Source organism: Heterodontus francisci, unplaced genomic scaffold, assembly GCF_036365525.1.
Source record: "Heterodontus francisci isolate sHetFra1 unplaced genomic scaffold, sHetFra1.hap1 HAP1_SCAFFOLD_2272, whole genome shotgun sequence".
NCBI classification, from domain to species: domain Eukaryota; kingdom Metazoa; phylum Chordata; class Chondrichthyes; order Heterodontiformes; family Heterodontidae; genus Heterodontus; species Heterodontus francisci.
The window spans coordinates 5,114-19,450 of record NW_027140862.1 but is presented as its reverse complement, the minus strand read 5'-3'; the positions used below and the strand labels follow the sequence as shown (position 1 = coordinate 19,450).

Genomic DNA, 14,337 nt, shown 5'->3' with positions numbered 1-14,337 from the left:
ATCATTGATTGTCGTAAAAACCCATCTGGTTCGCTGATATCCTTTAGGGAAGGAGATCTGCCGTCTTTACCTGGTCTGGCCTACATGTGACTCCATACTCACAGCAATGTGGTTGACTCTTAACTGCCCTCTAAAATGTCTGAGCAAGCCATTCAGTTGCCAAGGGCAATTAGTGATGGGCAACCAATGCTGGCCTTGGCAAGGACGCCCACAACCCATGAAGGAATTTTAAAAAAACCTTTGCTTCTCTTGTCCATCATTTAAATCAGTGTCCTCTGTTTCTTGACCCTTCTGTCAATGGGAACAGTTTCTTCCCATCAACTCTGTCCATACCCCTCATGATTTTGAACACCTGTACTAAATCTCCTCTTACCCTTCTCTTCTCCAAGGAAAATAACCCCAGATTCTCCAAACTATTCTCATAACTGAAGTCCCTCATCCCTGGAACCATTCTCGCAAATCTTTTCTGTATCCTCTCAAACGTCTTCACATCCTTCTTAAAGCGTGGTGCCCAGAATTGGATGCAATACTCCAGTTGAGGCTAAACCAGGGTTTATAAAGATTCACGATAACCTCCTTGCTTTTATACTCTATGCCTTTATTTATAAAGTCCAGGATCTCGTATGACTTAGTAACTGCTTTCTCAACCTGCTCTGCCACCTTCAATGAATTGTGCACATATACCCTGAGGTCCCTTTGTTCTTGCACCCTCTTTAGAATGATATCCTTCATTTTCTACTGCCTCTCCTCGTTCTTCCTACCAGAATGTATCACTTCATACTTCTCTGCATTAAATTTCATGTGCCACATGTCTGCCATTCCACAGCCTGCCTACGTCCTCTTGAAATCTATCTCTAGCCTCCTCACAGTTTACAATACTTTCAAGTTTTGTGTCATCTGCAAATTTTGAAATTGTGCCCGGCACACCCATGTCTAGGTCATTAATAAAGATCAAGAAATGCAAATAGTTGGTTGTTAGTACAGAACTTGAGGATTGCTGAAAAAGAGACACGTTGTCAAAGCTTTTCATCTTGCACTCATCAGGACAGACTTTAGAATGTCCAGGTATTGCACCTTTTTTGAATTAAACAAAAGCGTGGGTGACAGTTGTTCACTGGTGCATTCTCCATGGCGACTTCTTGACCAGAGTCGACATGCCAACCAATCAGCACCCTTTTCTCATGCAGTATAAATTGTTGCTCCCTTTGAAATTTGGCATTCTTGCATCAGTCCTGAAGAGTGCAAGCAGAAAAGCTTCAACAGCATGTCTCTTTTTTCAGCAATAATCGAGAAATGCGTTGGTCATAGTACCGTTTCCCGGGGAACCACACGATATACCTTTCTTCAGACTGAAAAACAACCATTCAGTACTACTCTGTTTCCTGACACTCAGCCAACTTCGTATCCATGCTGTCACTGTGCTTTTAATCCCTGGCCTTTAACTTTGCTGATAAGTCTGTTATGTGTCACTTTATCAAATGCCTTTTGAAAGTCCATGTACACCACGTCAACCCCATTACCCTCATCAACCCTCTGTTACCTCATCAAAAAACTTAATAAAGTTAGTTAAACACAATTTTCCTTCAACAAATCCATGCTGGCTTTCCTTAATTAATCCACATTTATCCAAGTGACTGTTAATTTTGTCACGAATGTACTAGAGTTTTTAAATGTACTGTCAGAATAATACCTAATTTCACAATTTTCTGTGGGGAGTGTGATGCTGTTAAACTTTATTTGTTTAAACCTGAAAATGAGAATCCTAATAATATTGTGGAGATAGTAATATTTTAAAACTTCATTTCTATTTATAGCTTTGTTTAGTATAAGAAATGTAAAGATCCATTTTACAATATAATCTTTCGCTTGTCCTTCATTTGCTACCAATTTCAATTTCACCTTATGTATTAGTGGCATGAAAACTGGAATTTGCAAAGCCTAATAAGATGAATTTTTTGCATTGCTTATCTTCTCAGCAGTTTCAGAAAGCACTGAACAGTTTATGCTAGCAGAAAATCTGGTGGAAACATCTGCTATAGATAGTGACATTCTGGCTGCTATGGATGCGATAGAGAGTCAGCGATACATTTTTCTTCAAAACAAAGTACAAAGGTTAGGCCTCAGTGCACTGTCGTTTGAAGAACAGAAGCTTCTCCAGTCATTAGACCATCTCGATCAAAGATTGCAGTGTAAGTGTAATTAATCCAGCAACTCTTGAGCTGAAATTTTCCTACTGGCATGTAAGGAGTTCTGACGCAAGTGGATTAAGAAGTGTTAACTTTGAGTTATGTTAAGGTTCCCAAGACTGCTTGCAGTTTTGCTTAGATATTTTTAGTTTGAAGTTGCATGTTGCGCTGCATCATGGATACAAATGTAGCACATTGCTAGTCTAAAGAGTGATACAAAGGTTAAAACCAAAGGGATCAAGGGATATGGGGAGAAAGCGGGAACAGGGTACTGAATTAGACGGTCAGCCATGATCTTTTTTGAATGGCAGAGCAGACCCGAAGGGCTGAATAGCCTGCTCCTGTGCCTATTTTCTATCTTTCTATGTATGTGGGATTTGGGGTTATCATGAGCTGTGGCTCGTTTCTGTAGGTCCAGCACACCTGCCGTCCGGATAGGCCCAGCTCCCTTGGCTGTATACACCACTGTTCCCAGCCAGAATGGAGGTTATTGCATAATTCCCTTGTTAGTCATGCCTGGAGACTGCATTGCTATAAGTGACTGGGATTGATTCTACACACGTAATTTGTGTGTAACTATCCTCTGCACACTGCATCTGGCTGGAGAATTAATCAACTTGTATTATGTAACTATTCTCCACTCGCATTTTACTGGAAATCCTGCTTTTATCGGGAAATATTATTATTGTTTCGATCATAGGTTCTGTTTGCTGTAGTTCATAGAAACTGTTTTTAAATAGACTCTGCTGAGTAAATAGACTTTGTTTGTTGTTAAGTCTTGCTGTAAGTCTCGCAGTGCCTCCAACTCATTGGCTAACGCAGTGATGTCAATAGACACTCTGAAGTAAATATTAATTACAGATATCATAGCAACTAGTTACTTTTTTAGATTCAATTAAAATTAATGAAACAGTGGGTGGAATTTTATGGGTGGTGCAAGAGCAGATTTGGTAGCGCGCAGAGTTATTTAATTAGGCGGAAGTTGTTTTCTCGGATTCCCAACAGCGGGATATTTTAGAGAAATTAAGTCGGTGGTGTGTTTGCGGCATTCCAGGGTTCCCCCGCACGGTGGCAGATTGCAGCTTTGCATTCATTTACATGTCATGAAACTTATTACCCTATGTTTAGTTACAATTCAGTCCTACCTACCTGCATGAACTCCTCCATGGTACGCACAAAGCCACGCATGACCTCAGGAATCTCCGACATATGTTCCACATGGCTTTGCTCACATCCAGCAGACATCTCATTGCGACAAACAGGATCATCGTGAGCATGGGGCTGAGCAGAGGCCAGGACCTCAGCAGTCCTCCAATTGTCTGGGGACCCGGCTGGCTTCCTCATCTGCTGGGATGTTTCTGTGTCGTGCACACCACATTGTGACCCAGATCCTATTCTTAGACCCCTCCCCCGCCGCAGACAATGTGGATATATCTGTGCTGGCGTAGGTGAAAGAAGAAGCAAATGACGGTGCACCTTCTGGGGCATTGGTTTCTTCTTTCTCCCCAGAGAAGGAAACTTGGGCCTTGCGGCTTTCAGACACTCGACTGTGGGCACCGGCAGTGGAGACACAAACAGAGACTCATTGAGCATCAGCTGTGCATGAGTTTGCACACTTCCAGTGGATGTGCACATATGGCTGCAAGACTGAAGATGACGCTTCATTTCTACGCCCTGAGGATCCTGCCTCGCCATCTGATATTGCCCTGCCTCCCTCCTCTCTCACAATTGTGCAGCCTCCTCTTCAGCTGGTGTCGCGACCATAATTTCTGCGGCACCTTCACCTGTCATGGCGCACACGTGCTGGTTGTGTGTGCGTCTATCCTGCAGGAGACAGTACAGATTCAATGAGATTTTTTTAAGATGGATCACAGCTATTGTAAACATGCATCGGCATCACTTATTCAGGACTGGCTTTCGCATGACACATCCAAGCACTTTGACAACTTTCCACACAATCATTTAGTGTATGGCACCAAGGCTACTCATGCAATCCAATACATGCCTGTTTGCCCTCTGTCTTAAAGAGATGGAGCCAGCAAGAAAAACAATGAAGCAACTTCATTGATATGAGCATCTTATTGATGTGCTTGCGACACTGTACGCAGGTTCTACGAGTGACCCCGCAGTTCGAGATCGCCTTTGCAACTTCCATCCAGGCTACCTTGGTCAGGCGGGAGGTCTTCGTACTCTGTCTTTTGGGAAGAGGACCTCCTGCCTTTCCCTGATGGCCTGGAGGAGAACCTGCAGGGAGGCATCACTGAACCCTGGGCAGGACGCTGCCTGCTGGCTGACATTTTCTTTTGTGTTGCTGCAGAAAAAAAGTAAATGATGTGAATTTGGTGCTGGATTACAAAAATTAATGAAGGCAAAAGCATTTTGATTTGATTTCAAGCTTCATTTCAGGCTCCTGTGCAGAGACTTACATGCCAGGAAGGCTACTGATTCTTGAGGCTGCAAGCACAGAAAGCTTTATAGCTGTGGCGATCATGGTGCTTGGCCCAGTGACAGCAGGTTCCACCAATGAAAGGCGATCCCCGCTGCATAATCCCATGTGTCCCCTGTGCCTGTAGCCGCATGTTAAATTTACACATGAAATCGAGTGGGAAAAGGGAAAAATGGTGGAAGCGGAAATTATGCCAACTTCTGGTTCCGTTGTCGGGAATGCCGTGGGACTCAAAATATCAGCCAGTGCCTTCCCGTCCATTGAATTCAAAACCTTCATCCCCAAGTCCCTGCACAACCTCGCTTCCCCATATCTGCAAATCCAACCTGGTGTCCCCTTCTGCAATCTTTGGTCCTCTGACTCTCTGCCTCCTCTGTCCTTTTTCCCCACTATTGGTCATACACCCTTCGGGGGGAATTTTATGGGACCTGCAAGAGCGGCTTTTGTGGTGGGTGGGATGACTTAATTAGGCGTGAGTTAATATTTTGATTTCCAGATGGCAGGTTTTGGTTTTGTAATTAATTCAGCGGCGGACCAGGCTTCACCCAGTTCTGTGGCGGATTGCAGCTTTCCATACATTTGCATAGCATGAATACTCATTACCCTACAGGTATTTCAAATTAAGTCCTCCTGCCAGATTAAGTCAGCAGCAAACGGGAATCTCGTGGCACTCGGTTCACATTCGTTCAAAGGTGGCATGCACCAGTCGGCTTTGTGCAGTTGTGTCTGAGGTCAATGATTTTCTTTCTTGAACTCTTCGGCAAAAGGAAGGCCGCCATAGGAATGGATGTTTGGCTCCAGGCTCAGGACCAGCAAGGGCAGTTTTTTAGCAGGGATGGCGGGGAAGGCATAGCTGGGGGAGGACACAGGGTGGGATCTCGGGTGCCTGTAGGAGCAGGGGAAGACACTGGGTGGGGTCTCGGGTGACTGGAGGAGCAGGGGAGGGAATGCTTTTGCATCCAGAATGTGTCCTAGGTGTCGTCGATGCTGCATTTGGCTGGGAGTGGGGTGGTTGTTTTGCAAAGAATAGTAGAGTGGGCCTAAAGGGAGGGATGAGTGCTGTCCACGTTGGGGTGCTGTGGGGCAAACTCAGGGTACTGGCTGGCAGAGGGTACAGTCACAGTCACAGGGGGCAGTTGGTTTCGGTAGGGGAGAAGGTCAAGACTAATGTTTGGCTATTTGATATCATAGGGAGGGGAAATCAGCAATGATTTCTAGTTCGATATTTGGAGGATTAAGGGTTAGAGTAGGCATTTCTATGGTCATGGATGTAGGAACGGGGGGAGGGGTAGCATGTATAAGTTTATAGTTATGTGGTTCAAGGTAATGGAGGGAGGTTCAAGTGTCACAGAGGGAAGGTGTAAGGCAACATTGTGTGGGTCAAGGTTGATAGGTGCAGGCTGGAATGCAGCGGGAGGAGGTTGGAAGGTGGGGAAACCCGACTCTATTATTACACACACCATTTTGTCAAATGATACTGTAAACCATGTGGTCATTCAAGGATTTCAATTTGTTTGGGAGAAGACCAATGATGGGTGGGTGGATTTTAGGCTGCGTGCAATGTGAGTCGCCTCAAGCTATTTGTTCATTATTTCAATGTTAGAACTCCATGGCAATACATGGGTGAATTTTAACGCTGGTCTCATTTTAACAATTGCAAAGCTGCAAAGACACAGGTCTCATATACCTAATTTTTCTCCTACCATGGGAAGAAGAGCAGAAGATGCGACTGAGGAGGGCTGTTGCAGATTAGCGGCTAATGTTGCAACGCCAGCAACAGGCAACACCAGAGGCAGAGGCTGCTCAGAATGAGGCCATCCAGGCAAGACATTATAGAAGACTGGTGCTGGCATATCAGCGCATCCTCAAGACAGGGACAAACTACCTTCAGATGTCCGAAAGTGAATGCCAGAGACAACTGAGGATGTCACGCAAGTTGGTCACTGAATGTTGCCCTCAAGATTACTGCTGCACTTGATTTCTTTGCTAGTGGTGCTTTTCAGGGTTCAGCGGCTGACATATATGGCATCTCACAGGCTGCTACCTCATAGGTGCATCAAAGAGGTGACCAGTGCCCTATTCTGTTGTGCAAATGATTTCATCTATTTCCCCGTAGTTGAGGACAGACAGGCATCAAGATCAGCAGCCTTTGGCACCACCACTTGTTTCCCTAGTGTGCAAGGGATGATCGTCTGCACTCATGTGGCCATTACAGCTCCCTGCCACCGCAAAGGCTTTCACTTTTTGAGCGTTCAACTGGTTTGTGACCACATGTGAAAAATCACAGAGGTCTGTGCTTGCTTCCAATTCTTGACTCCTTTACCTGTGTTTTCTTCCAGTCTTTTACAGCAGTGCCATCTCCAGATGTGATTGACATGGAAATTAGCCAATAATCTCATTCTGCTCAGAAATAGTAGTGTCACTAAATGCAACCTATTTATTTCAGCATTGCACTCCCAGTTAACAACCCTAGCTTAAAGTATAGTGTTGGCTGGGAGCCTCTTGAGGCTCCCAGTGTAAATTAATTGGGTTATCTAAAAATGAAGGATGAATTAAAGCTGCAGTGAGTTTTAGAGCTATTTTATCCACTTTGATCAAGTGCACCTCTTGGCAAATGGATTGAGGAGCAGTACTGGAAACAAGAAGAATGTTAGACATGCTCATTAAGGGCTTTATAGAATCAATGCAGTAAAACAATTGGCAATAGTGAAATTGCCAACTATATATATTTAAAGAATGTTATTTTTACCGAATTATGCAGAAACAATACAGATTACTGAAACAGGAGCTGAAAAGTATGCTTATTTTTCCCCTCCTCTTCTGAAATCAGTCACTCTTGCTGGGGTTGTCACCTGAAAGTGACGGGTTGCCAAGTTATTCAACCATGCAATTTATTAAATTTATCAACCCCAATGCTGTCCTCACTCAATGTCCATCTTTGGCTAGCAGTCAGAAGTGGGAGCCCTAGCCATTTTGCATCCCGCTTTCCAATCCAAGGACAATGAAGATAATTGTTCCACCACAACTTCCACTTTGCCTAGAATAACATACCCGTATAACGCTGAATGTGGGGATGTCTTGATCTGTAAGGATTACTACCCCATAAAGTGGTGCATTTATTCACTGTGTTGTTGGTAAGGGTCCATGCATTCAATTTCTATGTTGTTTCTCCAGGGTTTGGGGGGGGGAACTTCGGCAAAAGATATGGCAGATAATCAGGAAAACACCCATGAAAATTCAAGCCCACTATGGTCACAAAATATTAGTAGCGATAACTATGGAAACTTGGTATCTTTCAGAAAATCCACAAAGAAATATTTTTAGAAAGTGAAAAACTGCTTTTCTTTTCCAACATCATTTAGATATCCAAGAGACTGTTCAGACAAGTCCATCTCCTTTCGTAAGTAATGTGTTTTCTGCTGCACATCATTTCTTCCATCTGACTTTTCCTACGTTAATTGCCCCAAGTGATATTATTGTATCCAGTACTCTGAAATGTCACTATCACAACTGCCTCCAAACTTTTATGCCTGCAATTTGTCAGCTGCACTCGATGATTTTCTTTGAAGGTTACCCAGATATTGAGCCAAATATTAAATGGAGTTAGATCTGCTTTTAACTATAGTGACAAGGTTGGGAAGAAGAAGCGGTAGTTAGGAGGAGAGATAGACCATAATATGATAGAATTTTACATTAAGCTTGAAAGTGATGTCGTTCAACCTGAAACTAAGGTCTTAAATCTAAACAAAGGAAACTACGAAGGTATGAGGGGCAAGTTGGCTGTGGTAGGCTGGAAAACTACATTAAAAGGTATGACGGTAGACATGCAATGACAAGCATTTAAAGAATTAATACATGGTTTACAACAAATATACATTCCTTTGAGGCACAAAAACCCACCAAGAAAAGTGATCCAACCATGACTAACAAGAGAACTTGAAGATTGTATTCGAGTAAAGGAAGAGGCTTATAAAGTTGCCAAAAAAGTAGTATGTCTGAGGGTTGGGAGCATTTTAGAATTTAGCAAAGGAGGATCAAGAAACTGATTTAAAAAAAAGGGAAAATAGAATATGAAAGCAAACTAGTGAGAAACATAAAAACTGACTATGAAAGTTTCTATAGGTATGTAAAAAAACAAAAGATTCGCAAAGACAAATGTGGGCCTATTACAGGCAGAGACAGGAGAAATAATAATGGGGAATAAGGAAATGGCAGAAAACGAAACAAATACTCTGAGGGGAATTTTATGCTCTCCACCATGGCAGGTTTGGAGAGCATAAAAATCAGGTGGGCTGGTGGTAACAGGAGATGGTTCCTGCTACCATCCCGCCTCTGTCAAAATTTAGTCCAGGGTGGGAAGGCCTGTGAAGAGCCTTCCCGCCCCACCGCCAAATGGGGCCTTAACTGGGCAATTAACCCCCAATTAAGGGCCTCTTCACGCCGCAGCTGCATTAACCGTGTGGCAGGCAACCTGTTGCCGCATGGGAAGCACAGCAAGGAAAACCATGCGGGCTGCTTCCCAGCTCCGGGCGGTGGGGGTGGGGGGGGTGGTGTTCCTCGTTAAAAGACATTTAGCGAGGGATCCGGCATCAGGAAAAGGGGGTGCCCACTGAGAGCCACACACTGCCCTTTCTGCTGACTCCCTTACTCAGAGACCCCCACCCTGCAAGGCCCTCCCACCCTGACCTACCTGTGGCCTGGGTCCAGTGGCACTCCTCGGCCTCCGGTAGGTGCTCCTTCAGCAGCAGGCACCACCTCCATGGTGGCGCTGCAGCCACCGGCCTCTGATTGGCTGGCAACTGTCCAAGGGCGGTACTTCCTGCAAAGGGGTCCTTGATCCTTTGGAAGGCCCGCCGCTGTCCACTTAAGTGCCTGATTGGCACTAGATTTGGCAGGCCTTCCAAAGAAGAGACAACACGGGAATCTCGGCATCGCATTTTCCAGATGTCAAGGCCCTTGCTGCCAGAATAAAATTCCCTTCTTCGTATCTGTCTTCACAGAGGAAGATACAAAAAACCTCCCAGAAATACTAGAGAACCAAGGGACTAGTGAGAATGGGAACTGAAAGAAATTAGTAGTAGTGAAAAAGTAGTACTGGAGAAATTAATGGGAATGAAGGTTGGGATATCAGCTGGATCTGATGATCGACATCCTAGAGCTGTAGGGATAGTGGATGCATTGGTAGTCATCTTCCAAAATTCTATAGATTCTGGGACAGTTCCTGCAGATTGGAAGGTTGCAAAGGTAACCCCACTATTTAAGAAAGGAAGGAGAGAGAAAACAGGGAACTACAGACCTGTTAGCCTGACATCAGGAAAAATGCTAAAATCTATTATAAAGGATGTAATAACTGGACACTTAGAAAATAATGGTAGTATTGGGCAGAGTCAACATGGATCTATGAAAGGGAAATCACGTTTGACAAACTTGTTGGAGTTTTTTGAGGATGTAACTAGCAAAATAGCTAAGGGGGAACCAGTGGATGTGGTGTATTTGGATTTTCAGAGGGCTTTTGATAAGGTCCCACACAAGAGATTAGTAACTAAAATTAGAGCACATGGGATTGGGGGTAATATACTGGCATGTATTGAGAACTGGTTAACGGACAGAAAACAGAGAGTAGGAATAAACGGGTCATTCTCAGGTTGGCAGGCCATGACTAGTGGGGTACCGCAAGGATCAGTGCTTGGGGCCCAGCTATTCACAATCTATATCAATGATTTGGATGTGGGACCAAATGTAATATTTCCAAATTTGCTGATGACACAAAATTATGTGGGAATGTGAGTTGTGAGGAGGATACAAAGAGGCTTCAAGAGGATTTAGATAGACTAAGTGATTGGGCAAGAACATGGCAGATGGAATATAATGTGGATAAATGTGAAGTTTTCCACTTCGGTAGGAAAAATAGAAATGCAGAGTATTTCTTAAATGGTGAGAGATCGTGAAGTGATGATATCCACGGGGCATGGATGTCCTTGTTCGTGAGTTACAGAAAGTTAACATGCAAGTGCAGCAAGCAATTGGGAAAGCAAACGGTATGTTGGCCTTTATTGCAAGAGGAATTGAGTACAGGAGAAAAGAAGTCTTGTTGCAAATGTATAGAGCCTTGGTGAAACCGCACCTGGAATATTGTGTACAATTTTGGTCTCCTTACCTAAGGAAGAATACAGTTGCCATAGAGCGAGTGCAACGACGGTTCACCAGACTAATTCCTGGGATGGTGGGATTGTCGTATGAGGAGAGATTGAGGAGGTTGGGCCTGTTTTCTCTAGAGTTTAGAAGAATGAGAGGTGATCTCATTGAAACATACAAAATTCTTACAGGGCTCGACAAGGTAAATGCAGAAGGATGTTTCCCCTGGCTGGGGCGTCTAGAACCAGGACACATAGTCTAAGAATAAGGGGCAGGCCATTTAGGACTGAGATGAGAAGGAATCTCTTCACTCAGAGGGTGGTGAATCTTTGGAATTCTCTGTTCCAGAGGGAGGTGGAGGCTCAATCATTGAGTATGTGCAAGACAGAGATCAATAGATTTCGAGATATTAAAGGCATCAAGGGATATGGGGATAGCGCAGGAAAATGGGATTTAGGTAGAAAATCAGCCATGATCTAGTTGAATGGCTGAACAGGCTGAAGGGGCCGAATGGCCTACTCCTGCTCTTATTTCTTTTATTCCCATTGCAGAGCCCGTGAAAGTTTTAGTTTGCCTGTTTTTATCTGTCTTTTTTATAATACAGCATTTTTGTTACTTAACTGTTTTTTAAATATTTATGTTGTAACCATTCTGTCAGTTTATATAATAAAACAAACATGGTTATGAGTTACTTCATTTATAACAATGATGGTATATCATTAGTTTTGTCTTCAGAGAAAAAAGACCCAAACCACAAAAATCAGCACCATTCATTTTGGCCAGATCAGGCTTGCTATTTTCTCCTCCTAACACTTTTTTCCCTCCACTTTTAAAGGCATTGCCTGATTTGCTTTCTGTTTTAATTATTTACTGTGGTTCTTTGCTTACATAGAAACATTGGAACAGGAATAGGCCATTTAGCACCTCGAGCCTGTTCCGCCATTCAGTGAGATCATGACTGATCTGCGCCCTAACACCATTGTCCCACATCCCCTAATACCTTTGGCTAACAAAAATCTATCAATCTCAGTTTTAAAATTAACAAGTGATCCAGCATCAATTGCCGTTTGATTAAGATAGTTCCAAACTTCCACCACCCTTTGCGTGAAAAAGCATTTCCTAATTCCACTACAGAAAGGTCTGGCTCTAATTTTTAGACTATGCCTCATGTCCTAGATTCCCCACCTAACAGAAATAGTTTCTCCCAATCAACCCTATCTGTTTTCCCTTTCATATTATATAATATGGTACATTATCATCCATCACATTCATGTGTGTGAATGATACAATGATATTTGTAAACATGCAATATTCATATCAATTTTTTCATTTAGATCATATCAAATGGTGTTTCTGGCTCAGGGTCCAGGACAGGGCAAGCGTTTTGTGATACACAAAAACATCGCAGCCTTGCTGCTGATAATCATGCACGCATTAAAAGAAAATACTAAAGAAACGAGACCAGCTGATGAAGAGCGACATGAAATTTATTATATAGTATGGACTTTATTCTGAGGTGAAAACTTTTAAACATAATCTAAAGTTTAAAATGCACTTTAATACAAAACCAATGTTTCTTTTAGAAAGTTGTTACTTCAGTTACGAAATTAATTAATAAATCTGGAATTAAAAGGCTAGTCTAATGATGGCCATGAAACCATTGTCGATTGTTGTAAAAACCCATCTGGATCACGAAGGTCCTTTAGGGAAGGAAATCTACTGTCCTTACCTGGTCTGTCCTACATATGACTCCAGACCCACTGAAATGTGATTGACTCTTACATGCTCTCTGAAATGGCCAAGCAAGCCAGTCAGTTGCATCTAACCGCTACAAAGTCAATAAAAAGGAATGAAACCGGACGGACCACTCAGCAAAGACCTAGGCACCGGAAACGACAACGGCAAACTCAGCCCTGTCGACTCTGCAAAGTCCTCCTTACTAACATCTGGGGCTTGTGCCAAAGTTGGAGAGCTGTCCCACAGACTAGTCAAGCAACAGCCTGACATAGTCAGACGGAATCAGACCTGACAAGCAATGTCCCAGACACTGCCATCACCATCCCCGCGTATGTCCTGTCCCACCGGCAGGACAGACCCAGCAGAGGTGGTGGCACAGTGGTATACAGTAGGGAGGGAGTTGCCCTGGGAGTCCTCAACATTGACTCTGGACCCGATGAAGTCTCATGGCATCAGGTCAACATGGACAAGGAAACCTCCTGCTGATTACCACCTATCGCCCTCCCTCAGCTGATGCGTCAGTACTCCTCCACGTTGAACAGCACTTGGAGGAAGCACTGAGGGTGACAAGGGCACAGAATGTACTCTGGGTGGGGGACTTCAATATCAATCACCAAGAGTGGCTTGGTAGCACCACTACTGACCGAGCTGGCCGTGTCCTAAAAGACATATCTGCTAGACTGGGTATGCGGCAGGTGGTGAGGGAACCAACAAGAGGGGAAAACATACTTGATCTCGTCCTCACCAATCTGCCTGCTGCAAATGTATCTGACAGTATTGGTAGGAGTGACCACCGCACAGTCGTTGTGGAGACAAAGATCCGCCTTCACATTGAGGATACCCTCCTTTGTGTTGTGTGGCACTACCACCGTGCTAAATGGGATAGATTTCAAACAGATCTAGCAATGCAAAACTGGGCATCCATGAGGCGCTGTCGGCCATCAGCAGCAGCAGAATTGTACTCAACCACAATCTGTAACCTCATGGCCCGGCATATCCCCCACTCTACCATTACCATCAAGCCAGGAGACCAACCCTGGTTCAATGAAGCGTGCAGGAGGGCATGCCAGGAGCAGCACCAGGCATACCTCAAAATGAGGTGTCAACCTGGTGAAGCTACAACACAGGACTATCTGCGTGCCAAACTGCGTAAGCAGCATGCGATAGACAGAGCTAAGTGATCCCATAACCAACGGATCAGATCTAAGCTCTGCAGTCTTGCCACCTCCAGCCATGAATGGTGGTGGACATTTAAACAACTAACTGGAGGAGGTGGCTCCACAAATATCCCCATCCTCAATGATGGGGGAGCCCAGCACATCAGTGCGAAAGACAAGGCTGAAGCATTTGCAACAAAGAAGTGCCGATTTGATGATCCATCTCGGCCTCCTCCTGAAGTCCCCAGCATCACAGATGCCAGACTTCAGCCAATTCGATTCACTCCGCTTGATATCAAGAAATGACTGAAGGCACTGGATACTGCAAAGGCTATGGGCCCTGACAATATTCCGGAAATAGTACTGAAAACCTGTGCTGCAAAACTTGCTGCGCCCCTAGCCAAGCTGTTCCAGTACAGCTACAACACTGGCATCTGCCCAGCAATGTGGAAAATTGCCCAAGTATGTCCTGTACACAAAAAGCAGGACAAGTCCAACCCGGCCAATTACCACCCCATCAGCCTACTCTCAATCATCAGTAAAGTGATGGAAGGTGTCATCAACAGTGCCATCAAGCGGCACTTGCTTAGCAATAACCTGCTCAGTGACGCTCAGTTTGGGTTCCGCCAGGGCCACTCAGCTCCTGACCTCATTACAGCCTTGGTTCAAACACGGA

At 44.2% G+C, this 14,337-nt stretch overlaps 1 long non-coding RNA gene across 1 annotated transcript; it reads left to right on the top strand.

Annotated features, from left to right (window-relative positions):
• Window positions 1-1,988: 1,988 nt before the first annotated feature.
• LOC137361284 (uncharacterized) lies at window positions 1,989-12,424 on the top strand. The gene is made up of 3 exons (XR_010972143.1): window positions 1,989-2,189; window positions 7,995-8,032; window positions 12,102-12,424. It is a non-coding gene; the product is annotated as an uncharacterized lncRNA (long non-coding RNA).
• Window positions 12,425-14,337: the final 1,913 nt, after the last annotated feature.